Source organism: Alligator mississippiensis, chromosome 14 (assembly GCF_030867095.1).
Source record: "Alligator mississippiensis isolate rAllMis1 chromosome 14, rAllMis1, whole genome shotgun sequence".
Classification (NCBI taxonomy): domain Eukaryota; kingdom Metazoa; phylum Chordata; order Crocodylia; family Alligatoridae; genus Alligator; species Alligator mississippiensis.
In genome coordinates, this window is record NC_081837.1 from 5,254,489 (window position 1) to 5,266,190 (window position 11,702).

The 11,702-nt window shown below is 44.9% G+C and overlaps 1 long non-coding RNA gene across 2 annotated transcripts; it reads right to left on the bottom strand.

Moving 5' to 3' along the window:
• Positions 1-2,067: 2,067 nt before the first annotated feature.
• Positions 2,068-4,202, bottom strand: LOC109284594 (uncharacterized). Of its 2 annotated transcripts, XR_002092116.2 has the most exons (3): positions 4,095-4,202; positions 3,794-3,846; positions 2,068-2,545 (listed from the first exon to the last, which is right to left on the bottom strand). It is a non-coding gene; the product is annotated as an uncharacterized LOC109284594 (long non-coding RNA). The 2 variants fall into 2 exon arrangements; XR_009456538.1 differs by lacking the exon at positions 3,794-3,846.
• Positions 4,203-11,702: the final 7,500 nt, after the last annotated feature.

Consider the following 11,702-nt stretch of genomic DNA (forward strand, 5'->3'; position numbering starts at 1 on the left):
CCTGGGAGGAGAATCAGGCCTGTTTTCTTTCTTACTTAACTACTCACTCAATTTTAAAAGGTGTCTCTCTTTTTTTTTTTTTTTTTTTTTTTTTACCAGAATCAAATACACTTTCCTATTTTAAATATGCACACAACTAATAGTAAAAGAGCTTAATAAATGTCTCTTATGTACATGGACAGTCTGGGTTTAATTGCAGCCTGCTTCACGGCTTCAGCTCAAGTTTTCCTAAAATAACTTAAATAATAATAGCAGCAGCCATATACGCCTCTATCTGTCACACTGTGCTTGCCTTGAAAATCAGTGCTTGGCAGTTAGCAGAGACCTGCTGCGTCGATGCTGTCTAATGGACAGCTGCTGTGCAGTGTTAACTTGTGAGCTGGGGCTGGCAGCATTTGTGCCAGGAACAGCCCTGATGCTGCTGACATGTAAACTTCAGGGGATACAAGATTTCTCCTGTAAGATGCAGGGAAAACAAAAGGCTGCAGTTCGGTCCTTGCAAGGACTTAAAAAAAAAAAAATATATATATATATTCCTGTCAATTAAGATGACATTCTCCTTTACAAATCAGAGGTGCTGGGCCCTTGCAAGACACTTGTCTGTCCAGGGTTATATGCCCTTCTCATCCCCATGCATGTCTGCGGGCCTCGCGTTGCTGAAATTAAAACTGTTTTGGTGTCGGAAGAGCAGAGTCAACTTATTCACTCTGATGTGAAGGGAGCTAAATAACACCCTTTATCTTTTCCTCAAGGGGGAAGAGAAAAAAATCTAGCACGCTTGTCCCCTTTTCTCTGAAGTGGGTATTAGTTACAGTCCGCGCAGTACATTTTGCTAGGTCTGTGGCTGCAGGTATTCCAAGTATAATGATCCCCAGGATTTTATTTTAAACGGGGCAAGGCTTGTGCCATATTAGGTTAAGCCTATAACAGGATCAAGTCACCTGGTTTTTTTACTGCGAACTGAAGAAATACTTTTCTTGGATTTCCAATGGTAAATCTCTCCAATTCCCTTGAACTGATAGGTCAAAAAAGTACTAGTGTGTGCTAGCACTTTCGTACCTAGGCAGCAACCTTGCAGTTTGACACTAGCTCTGCTCTGTATCCCAGCAAAGACTTTGGATAGGATGGGATCAATAGCATATCTAGGAACTGACATTTATTAGCCTTGCTTCTTGCTAGAGAGACAAATAATCAGCCCCTGGTTGTTAGGAGCAAGGCAGTGGCCCTTTCTGGGCAACTATGATCTGAGGCAATAAATGAAGCCTTGGTAACTTTAGCACTTAGAGTACACTTGTGATTTACAACTAATGCACAGAGCAGTTGGTGCCAAGCTATAAGCGCTAATAGTCACTCGCACGGCTCCAGACAATTAAGCCCAAGTCCTTCATTTGCAATGCCAGGTGCGAGTCCCCTGAAGAGTTCATGCATTGTCTTGCCCATTTCTTCCACACCTTCCCCCAGAAAAGGTGAAAGCCCAGCCCGCAGCCATCTTGGGCTCTAAATGTGTGAATCTCAAGCCTCCCCCCTTGACTTTCAATTGAAAAAGATTACAAATAATGTTAAATAATATAGTTTATAACCTCAGGGCTGTTTTCAAAGGTGTATAGACCAGTTGTCAACAGGCAGAGAGGTAGGGAAGGGAAGGGAAATTATAGGCTGCACAAAGGAGGAAAGTAAAAGTGAAAGCTCCATAAAAGAAAGTGGAACTATTATGGAGCAAAATGCCAACTCATTACAAAACAGCCAAATAAGAGAGAAATACAGCTTTACCCGTAATAGCAGTTTACAAGGGAACATTGTATTGCAACATAACGGTGGTGCTATAATTTGCTCTAACAACTCCAATTATGCCTTTTATTGATTTGGCAACACATTTAATAGGAGTAGCCACACCTCTTGTGTTACAAATCATTAAAGGTGTTGAACAGTGTAATTTTAAAATTGTCCTTCTCCTACAGATGTCAGTGTGACAGCATAATTTCCCCTGATTTCTGCTATGTAAACAGCGCGTTACAGTAATTTCCCCCTTACAAAGCAGAAATGTTGTCAGCCTGGGTTTTTTTTGTGCAGAAACATCCATTTAATATTTTTTCCCCCCAGTCTGTTCTCCTAATTGCTGGGGGGGGGGTTTTCTCCTTTTTTCTTTTTTTCTTATCTGTGGAAAATAAACATGCTGTTTTGCCATCTTCTACAGCAACCTTAATTGCTACTTAAATCTTCAATATGCACTTAACATTGGAGGTAAAACCTTTGTGGTTCAATTCTGCTCCTCTTCCCTAGAGTAACATTTCAGGGCTGGTAAAAGCCAGGTAGCTTCTGGTTCCAGTTTCCACAGGTGACTGCGGTTCCAGTCTCAGCTTCTTCATGCAACTCCAAAAGATCCGTGGAAAAAGAGCAAAAAGTTTTCCATCATGGAGCCAACAAACACTCCCCGTGCATAGGAGCTGAAGAACACCAATGCACCCATGTGAACACGTCTGAAGGAGCAAGTAAAGTTGAGTTTATCCTGAATGCCTTCTTTTCTTTAGCCCTAGGACACGGTCAGCTTTAAGAGAAAGAGGACAAGGGTTGGAAAGCGGAGAGGGTTGGGCAGCCACAGCATCTGGAAGCAAGCACTAGGTTTTCTCCGGCTGAACATCACTGAGCCCCAACGGAGGCAGTGGTGTATAGGCCTTTGCACTGGCCGTCTGCATGGGGAGGTGAGTTTTGCCTCGAACAAGGAAGACCAAGCTCTGGCTGCTTCGGGAGCATTTGGGACCTGGGATAGCATTGACATGTAGCAATACAGCGAGGGAAGAAACAAAGACCGGGCTCGCTCTGCGTGCAAGCCCGCATCCGGGCTGAGTGCAAATGAACTTGACAAGCTCTTTGAAAAACAAATAGAGGCCACCAACCAAGCGCTTGGCACGCCAACGTGCCACATGTTTACACCCAAGGTGCCACATTGCCCAGTTTGCCTGCTCCCGAGCGCCTGGCCCCCTGGGCAGCCACAGAGCCGTGCCTGTCTGCATTTGTCTGGCTCCAGCAAACTGTCTCATTAACAGCTGTGTGGAAAAGGGAAAGAAAAAAAAAAAAGCCCAAGGAGGGTGACATTTTTCACGGTGGAGTGAGTAAAGCAGCAATACGTGTCAGGCAGCCAGGGCTGACCCACAACTCCCCCGCTCTCCCCCCATCTGCCTGCCCCAGAACAAAGCTGTGGAAACAGGCCTGGCTGGCCTGACACCAAACATGCAAGCAAAGGAGGGCTGGCAGCCAGATTTGCTCAGAGGTTGTTTGCAACATTTCACATTACTGTGTGACCAGAGGTGCGGGTGGGTGCAGTCCAGCAAAGGGCAGGGGCTTTCCTCTGGACATGCTGCCTGGGGCTCGTCTGCACTTGCACAGTAGTTTGGACTAAGGCAGAATGTGAATGCAAGGGGCAGTAATTGCCCCTTACATTACAACAGTTCTTGCATCACTACATGAACAGACATGTCCTTAGACACACGTAACCGAATAAAGCATCCTTTGAATAACAGGCTATGGATTCAGTAGGTCCCGTATGACACCCATCAGGATATGCGCATAGTGCCTGTATGTGCGGTGCACATGTGTGTGCAAGCAAGCACATGCACAAACGCATGCTTACATCAGTGCAGCGCATTTTGCACCATTGCAGCTGCACCCACACACCAAAATCCCAGGATAGCTAAAGTCTTGGGTTCTTCAACATTCAGGTCCATGCACCAATTGGCGGTTACACGGTGCTTTGCTTCCAAGGGCCTGAGTACACTTAAACATCTGGAACACTTACCAGCCAAATGGGTTTCCATGAGTAGCAGCAATTGCCAAGTTATCTGCAGGTGCCTGGATAAAAGCAATTTATATAGCTTTTGTCAAAGAGCCCTATGTATTTACTGTCCAAGCCCAGCAACTGTATAGTTAACCAGAAGACTGAAGCGGGATTTAATAGCAGCCTTCAAATACCTGAAGGCTAGTTACAAAGAGGATGGAGCTGGACTGTTCTTAGCAGTTGCAGACAACAGAACAAGGAGCAATGGGCTTAAGTTGCAGCAAGGGAAGTTTAGGTTGGATATTAGGAAAAACTTTCTCACCAAGAGGATAGTAAAACACTGGAACGGGTCACCCAAAGAGGCTGTGGAAGCTCCATCCTTGGAGGTTTTTAAGACCTGGAAGGACAAAGCTTTGGCTGGGATGATGTAGTTGGGGCTGGTCCTGCTTGGAGCAGAGGGTGGGACTAGATGTGACCTCCTGAGCTCCCTTCCTACCCTCATTCTATGAATCATCTTGGTTTTAAGCAGAACTGGGTGAATTATTAACTGAGAGTGATAGATTGTACTGAACTAATTTCACCTGGTTTTGTTTACTAAATTTCCATGTGCAGATCTGAGTTTTTTTTCTTCAGGTGTGTTTGTTTAAAAAAAGAAATCTAGACTCCAATCTTCTGCCCTTTCTGCTTTCCCTCTTCTGTAGTTTGTTTTTACTTTTAAATATGCCTTTACTTCTTGTCAACTGAGTTGTCTTCCTATGCAAAAGGGAAGTGGGAAAATGGATTTGTCACAGAGGACCTCATGCGAACTGCCCTCTGAGAGGCAGAGCAAAGGGAGGCAATGGAGAACGGGGAAAACTCCCCTGCAGTGGAGTTTAATTGGCAGTTCCCAACTGGCTCCAGCTGATTGATCTAGGCCGTAATTGATTGATTGATTGATTGATTGATCTGGGTCATAATTGATCCGGGTTATGGAACAGAGAAGACCTTAAGGTGTGGGAGGTCCATAGTCTTTAGCCTCCACCCTCAAATGATTGCACTGAAGTTTATGCTTTAGACGCTTCCCCAGCTTGACGAAGGGTATTTGTACCCGAAAGCTTGCAAAGAAGAATTTTTCCAACTATTTGAGTTGATCCAGTAAAAGATATCAGATCTACCCAATGAACCGTGTCTGCTTTGACCCAGTGAATTTTTCATTACATCAACTGAGGACAGCTTCGTTCTGCACTCTTAGTTGAGAGGACTCTCACAAATTGCCTCTAAACATGCATTTGCCCCTAGATGGTATCCTATATGTTTCCACCATTGATATTTCCTTGTCTACGTATATACCTGAGCAATCCAGGCAAAGACAGGGTCATTCTCCGCCCTCCATCTTCCCTCCCGGTCTCACTTGAGCAGCCAATTAAACATGGTGTAGAAATTTGAATCTTTGATCACCTCTGACCTAATGGACCTTGTTCTCTAGGTTAGGTAGTAGAGGGGCCTGCTTCTACATCCAGTCTCTTGCTGCACACCTCTCAGGCAGTCCAGCCAGGGGTGCCATTGTGACTGGACACTTCAACAGCTCTGCACACTATAGGCGGACGTGAGCTTTGTTTAGGGCAAATATACTTTGAGGATCTCTGGGCTTCAGAACAGCTCATCTTCTGCAGCATCTGGTTTACTGATAGGAGAAACCAAACCATAGAGAGGATGAGCCAAAAATTAGAGTCCCTTGCTCCAGCCCATCTTCTAAGAAGTGGCATACAGTTCAGCTGAATGGGGAAAGGCCAGTACTGTGGATGCAGCCTGCCTTCTTTCAGCTTGGGCCCCCTCTCAGTAAAAGACACCTAAGACTCTTCAAGGCACAACGGTATCATCAATGCAATTTTGTTGAAGGACACCTATCTGCATTTTGGGGGGTAGGGGAAGGAGGGCGGGGGCAGAGAGATGCTATTTGCTCATGGCATGGCTAGCTAAAGAGCCCTAGCAATAGAACTACAAAGTAAAGAATGTTTTACGCTGCGACTCCGGGGCTTAGATGGGGTTTTCAAAGCGTTATTAGCTCAGAGCTTTTCTGGGGGAAGGAAATCTAGTTTTGCTCTAACTAATTTTATTCATATGTATTTCCAGCATCTGCAAAGGGAGAGGAGGAATTCTTCTCCTCCCGGAGAATTTTGCAGAGAGGGAGGAGAAGAGGGAGGGGGTACGAAAACTGTAGACTGAACAGCAGCGTCTGTTGGTATTCTGGGTGCAATGCATCTGAACCGATCTTCCTAATCAACGCGGACTTAATACCAAAGCCTGCTTGGATATACAAATCATACGCAAAAATTTCAGGGGAGTTTATGCAGCTCGGATTGCCCCGCTCCTGTCTGAGTGGAGTTGGTGAATTATTTTTGCCTTCGCCGGTTTATCTGTCTGTCCACAGGGAACGTTATTCCAAGTGCCAAGCCCCCAGTTGCTTCCTAGGTTTGTTTCCTCTGTGCCAAGCATTACACATGTTGGAAGCAAACCCAGGCAAGCCTGTTTATGGCCATTATGGTGGAAGCAGGAAGGGAGAAGCACAGGGCTTCAGTCTGTATTTCCTTTTAATAACTCCTCTTCCCTTACTGTCCATGTGTGATCTGGGGGTTCAGTGCTGTTCTACTCTACTTTGGGGGCATGGCAGTAGAGCAGCAGGCATTGCAGGGACTGCATGGAAGGGATGAGGAGGTGTTTTAGTGGCAAGGGTTTAGTCCTCAGACACTGTGACCGTGAAACACTGTCATTGCAAACTGTGGGCAGAATTCATCCTAAGTATCACTCCATTGAGGGCAGTGGAGCAGCACCCAGAATAAATTTAACTCAGTCGAATACATAAGAGAGCGGAGGCAGAGAAATTGTGACCACCTTTACTGGTGGTAGGGCTTCAGGGTCATTGCATGAGGACAGAAGAGGTGCAAGATAAGGCTGAAAGAGCAGTTGTTACCCTGGGAGTTTGCCTGATGCCTGCTTCCTCCCACCTTCAAGAGCACGGCTAGGACTTGAAGGACTCTGACTGGCACTCGGGAGCTGATGCGCTAAAATAAGATCCCGATTTGTCATGGCTCAGTTTAAAAGCCCCAGCCCTTGAGTCTTTTATCATCATTCTCTGCTACAATTCTAGGTCAGGAATGAATTCATCCTTGTTCCTCTAGCACTTTTTTTCGGAAGGGGGCTTTGTCTACACCTCCGCGTCCCCAGTGACTTTTCTCTGGATTTATTAATTAGCTAACAATGTTCACATTTTTTTTTCACCCCTTATGAGCTGTTTGTTTTAATATTGCACAAAGTGAATTTTGGACCTGTTTGTTGCACACCAGTATTTCCTCTAGAAAGGGCAAGTCTGGTCTGATGGGACAAGTGGGCAAGAGCTCCCGGTACAAACCCATGCACGCATGAATTGAACATTCAGTCTCGGTCCGTATCGGTGCACAAGGCTCTGAACCTGCCTGTCTGCTGACACTCCCCATCCCAATAGCAGTTGTAAAAAAGGGGCAAAAGGGTTTCTATTTAAAGAAAAACAGAGCAATTATTCCCTGGACCCCTGTTTTTGCGGCCGTCACCCATCTCTAATAGAAGGTGAAGTGCCTTTGTGCTGCTTGAGCCATTCAGCTCCCACTCTGTTTCATACATATTACATCAGGCGTATGTGTTTTGGCCTCATCTGTAATGCGTATGATGATGATAATGTGACCATCGGCCTGAGAAATAACACTCCAAGTGAGACTGGAGTGATGGCCGGGTTCTCAGCAGTGATCTACCCAAGCTATTTTTTTTTTTCAAATCTACCTACTTAAGCTACTTGATACGTTAGCGCTCATCACGAGCTAAAAGGTTTCACCCTCAATGATAGTTCTCAAATGAAAACCTCTCTCAAAGAAACTTTGTTAGACCTGAGGAAGTATGTTTTGCATTCAAAAGCTTGTCAAACTGTATCCCAACGATGCTGCTGGTCCAATAAAAGATATCACCCCAAAAAATCCTCAAAAAGAAACTTCAGGCAGCAGCAACAGACTGCATATTCGCAGAACTTGTACAAGAGCAGAGAGTGAGCCGGCCACTTTAAATATGTGCATCATTTATTTCCCCCGTAACTGATCCTGTATTAGGAGCCTTGCATTTGATTACAGCCCCTAATGCTTCATGGAGCCTGCCATTTCTAGGTCTCTGCCATCGTGTCACACTGGGGTGGGAGGGTGGCTGTTACACCCAGGGGATCCCATGTCCTGGAAACACTTTGAGGTAGAGAGTCACATAGATCTCAGTTTTTCTGCCTAGATTTCTATAAGATAACTCATCACCACAGTATCAAAACAGCCCAGATGCCCTTGCTTGCATGAACTTTGAGGATACATCCATGCTTTGAGAGCTGAATCTCCCGGAAAGGATGGAGAAGTGACAAAACCACACGCCCACCCCCTGTCGCTGCTATGCACAGCATGATGGAAACCCTAAAAGGAAAGCTTGGACCTCTCCGTCTCCCTATTAAGGCTTTTTTTTTCCTGCAGGGAGAGTGATTTGGGTCTTATGCAATAAGGAAGATCAATTCCCTCCACTGCAGGAGTCACTGGGTTTGGCCTGTATGGCACAAGAGGTCAGAGGAGCTGACCATAATTGGCTGTGTCTGGCCTTAAAATCTGGACGTGTGTGACCAGCAAAGAGCCGTTGGGGTATAATTGAGGTAGGTGTGCAATTAAGGGAGAAACAATCAAAAAAACTGGCCAGCTGCATAACACCTCCTTTCCTGGGACCGTTTCTTAGCTTGAAGCAATTTTTTCCAGTTGCCCCAGGGATGCTATGAATAGCAAATGGGCAGGGGATGGTGGGGACTGTGGGGGAAGGGGATGGGGTCAGTGCAATTGAAGAGAGGAAGTAAACCCATGAACCATTTTCTACACAATTTTGTAGTGAAGTGTCAGGCACATTTTAAAAACCCTAGGTTAGTGGGAAGCCTTTGTGCTGGGGTGGAGATGAGATAAATTAGCTGTAATCTCAACAGGAGGACTGGGGAGATTGGCAAGTGTGGGTCTGCCGGTGGAAGGATATGTATAGAGTAGGAGGATACCTCTTTGTGACAGTTTTGGACTGGAGATCAGCAGCTCAACGGTGAACATATAAATTAGAAAGGCACTAAACCTCAGTGCTAGTAAGCTCCCCAAATTTATTTGCACTCGTTGCCTGGCAGTTTCATTTGCAGCGAAGAAACTTTCACCGTGGATCAGATCTTTTTAATATTTCCTCATAACTTCCCAGTGACAATCAGCTTTTCCATTAGGGGAGATCAGACACACAAGTAATACTGAGAGATCTGCATGAATACCAAGTCATTCATTAGGAGCAATGCCACTGCGGTGAATGCTGAATGAATAGACAGAGAGGGGACACTGAAAATTAAAGGTTATTCTAGGTTCATTAACTTCTCTACTCCCTTCTATAACAAAGCTGTGCGTGAGATCAGCCTTTGACTCCTAAATTGTGCCTCTTTGTCCTCTAATCTGAAATATATTAACATTGTTTAACCATTTCTCCTTTTTCTTAAAAACCACGTGTGGGAATTTAGTGCTTGAGTATGTGAGTGGCACTGGATAGATGTATACAGGAGGGTGAGGACACGCCAAGCTGGCATTCCCACAGCAGTATACCTATTCACTGGGTTTTTTTCACCATAGGATTCAGGATTTCTTGCCTGCCTTTAGACAAAAAGCCATATTAAGTACCAAGCTGAAGCTTGTGAATTCATTTTCCGTATGACTTCGAACATGCCAGTCTGTAATGGTTCAGTAAATGGTCATTCCAACTGGTCCTTATCTGGCTTTCAGAATGGCTTCCTGGGGTCTTTTGCACCTGCGTGCAAGATAGAGCAACCCCAAGGCTGCTCTAACTTGTGTTGAGCTGAACATTGGGCATCAGGGAAAAGATGCACATAGCTCCACTTGCTTCTCTCTGCACCTTGCAGCCTGCAATGGGCATGGCTTGACTGGAGCTGTGCGTTGGTTCCCTTTTTGTAATAGGTGCCTATAAAGTACTGCTGTTGGACCCTGAGTAGTAATTGTACGATGCGAATCTCTGCTTTTAAATGCATAACTCAACTTCTCACCTGTGGCCAGAGCACAGTGATATCCTAACTCCAGCTCTGCTGAGACTTTTTCTTAGTGTTGTTGTAACATGAGCATATGGCAAGTTATATGGCTAACAGTCAACTTAATACAGCAACAGGTACGGTCTAATGGCTTAATCTCAGGGATCGTTGAGGCTAGAGACAGAAATTACACGTAAGTGATTGGAAGCCAGTTCAAATCTGTAACACAGCAGAAGTTCAGTGCACCTAAACTGCTTTCAAAGTGGCCCAAACTGGTTTAAGATAAACCTGGATGGATGTAGTATCAGACTTCACTGGTTTAAGTTAAATCTGTTTATTGAACTTCTGTCCCAGATCTGATTGTCTTGTCTGAAATCTTCTGTTTTTTGAGAAAATAGCTATATCTCTTTGCACCTCTGCTTGTGTATCTATAAAATAGGTACAATATCCTCCTCATGGGCATGTTACAAAAGGTATTAGTGCTTTTAAAGCCCTTGGAGATTCTCAGAAGTACATATCCGAGGGCAATTTTGTTTGTTGCCGGATCAACAGGAATGTTCATTAAAAATAGAAATCACTTCTACTTTTTTCAGATCATATTTTGGCCCCATGAGTTGATCCTACAAGCATGTGCATAGATCATTTCATTTAAAAAAAAATATTTTAAAGTGACTCTATTTCTAGGTTTCTACTCTCAAGTCTTGAAGGTGGCAGGAGCAGTTGTGGACATAGAGGTTGCTAGAGGGAGCAATGTGTGGAGGTGTTGGGGGTGAAAGCCTGCAGTGAAAATATCCTTCAAATGGTCAGAGAAGGCACGTGGTCTGCACCTCATTACTTCCTCCCCTTCAGATTGTGTAGCTGTATTTTCCCCTGTATTGTGCTCCTTTTAGCGACCCACTGATGTGCCCTTGGCTATGGGGAAGAAGCTTTTACTGACCATAAAACCCCACTGCTCTGAGGCGGGCTTTCAATTGTTAGGAGGAAAATATTATATTAAATTCTAACACTAATAGCTGTGTGTATGGCTCTCTCAACACTGGAGACTGGAAACAGTCCTTGCTTCTTGTGCATTTTTGTTTCCGCTTTTATTTAAATGCCTGCTATGCAAATGCTCACCACTAATACTCTGTATTCTGTGCTTAACCCAGTCTTGATTTGATCTCAAGAATTTAAGCCGGGGGTCAAGAAAGCACTTCAAGGCATGCTTAAGTCTACAGGTAGGCACCAAAGAATGTATTTAATATATCTCAGCAGGACACGAACAGGTGGCAAAATTAAGCACCTGCCTTGGGGCAGCCCCGATGTGAGTTGGGCTTGCACAACCAGTTCTCCAAAGAGCACCTTGCTTACATGGCAGCATTAAATGCCTCGGTGACCCTGAAGGACAGCCCTTCGCAGCAAGCCCAGAGCACTGCGCCTACTAGAGCTTTATCCAAGGGGGGGAATAAATGCCATTTCTGCATGAGACTGTGGGAGAAGGATATCCGTAAAGGACTCAAAGCCTTCACATGCTGTAAAATGCCTCATGACTTTCCCTGTTGCATGTTGCCACCCGCATGTGAGGCCTGCGAGCACAGGCTTCAATCACTTCTGAAACCCAGGTGAGGCACAACATATATGGGTTTCAACTATTGTCATACTTCAGAGATTTTCAGAGGAGCTGAGATCTGCAGTTTCCATTGCAGTTGTCGTTATTCCAGTCTAAGGTCTGGCTTTGGGTTCAATTTTTTGTTTCCCCAGCGTGAGCGAAATGATGTTTCTTAGCATTGGCGCAAAACTTTCCACTCTCCAAAATGATCATTAGGCCTTGTAGTGCCCGGAAAGAAGGGAGGGCTAGTATTTGTTATC